Genomic DNA, 1,267 nt, shown 5'->3' on the forward strand with positions numbered 1-1,267 from the left:
GCCCAGCGCGGCGGGCGCCGCGACGCGCTCTATCGGGCTCGACGCCGCGCGGCGCGGGCGACGCGCTTCGGAACTCGCTCGCCGGGCTCGGCGCCGTCGCGCCGTCCGCGCGGCGAAGCTCCGTGCTGCGGCGCTGGTCGTGCGCGTCGGCCGCGTCGGCGGCCTCCTCGGCCTCGACGCCGGCGGCGGACGGGATCTGCGAGCACGACCAGCTCGTGCGAGCGCTCGACGCCATGGGCGACGCCGTCCGGGACGCCGTTCGGGTCGAGCAAGGTCCCGACGCCGACGTCGGCGACCTGCTCCGCGCCTACCGCGACTGCTGCGACGTGCTGCGCGCGCAGCTGGACGTCGCCGAGCGGGTGCGCGCGCGCGCCACGGACGCGCGCGTCCTGGGCCCCGCGGACGACGGCTGGGACGGGCTGCGGGAGCCCTTCTGCGACGCGACGAGCTTCGCGCGGCGGTACTTCCGCGACGGCGAGGTCCCGAGGCGGTTCCAGGCGAGCGCCCTCGCGGCGCTCACGTCGCAGCGCGACGTCTTGGTCGCCGTGCCCTGCGGCCTCGGCAAGTCGGCCCCGGCGGCGCTCTTCGCCGCGGCGCGGGCCCTCGAGGCGCGCCAGCGCGGGGGCGTCGCGTTCGCCGTCTGGGTCTGCCCGACCCAGCTCCTCTGCGAGGACATGGTCCGCAACCTCAACGGCCGCTACGCGAGCTCCTGGGCGGGCCGCGGCGGGAAGTTCGCGGTCTACGTCGCCGCCCGCGGCGAGAAGCGGAAGAGCTGCGACGTCGTCTTCCTCGGGCCGGGCGACGAGGACGCGACGGCCGCCCCGCGGGCGCGGCACCACGTCCTGCAGGCCGTCGAGGACAGCGTCGTCGACCTGGGCATCATGGTCCTGACCCCGAATATACTCGGCACCGTCGCGACCTGGCTCGTCCACGCGACGTCGCGGGGCTGGGTGTCCTGCTTCGTCATCGACGAGGCCGACGACGAGGCCGGCGTGGCAGGGTCCTACCGCGAGTCGCAGGCCCGGCAGGGCGTCGTCATCCGGTCGATCGCGACCAAGGGCGCGCCCAAGGCCCCGCCGCCGGTCTACGCGATGTCCGGCACGGTCGCGAAGCACGACGTCGGCGTCCTGCTCGAGGCGCTCCGGATCCCGGCGCCCGACGCGTCCGCGCCGGGCACGCTCGTCGTCCGCACGGCGGGCCTGCGGCCCGGCGTCGCCATGGAGAAGCGGGACGCGGGCCGCGGCTCGGGAAGGAGGCCGCGCGACGG

This window comes from Aureococcus anophagefferens (assembly GCF_000186865.1).
Source record: "Aureococcus anophagefferens unplaced genomic scaffold AURANscaffold_5, whole genome shotgun sequence".
NCBI lineage: Eukaryota > Pelagophyceae > Pelagomonadales > Pelagomonadaceae > Aureococcus > Aureococcus anophagefferens.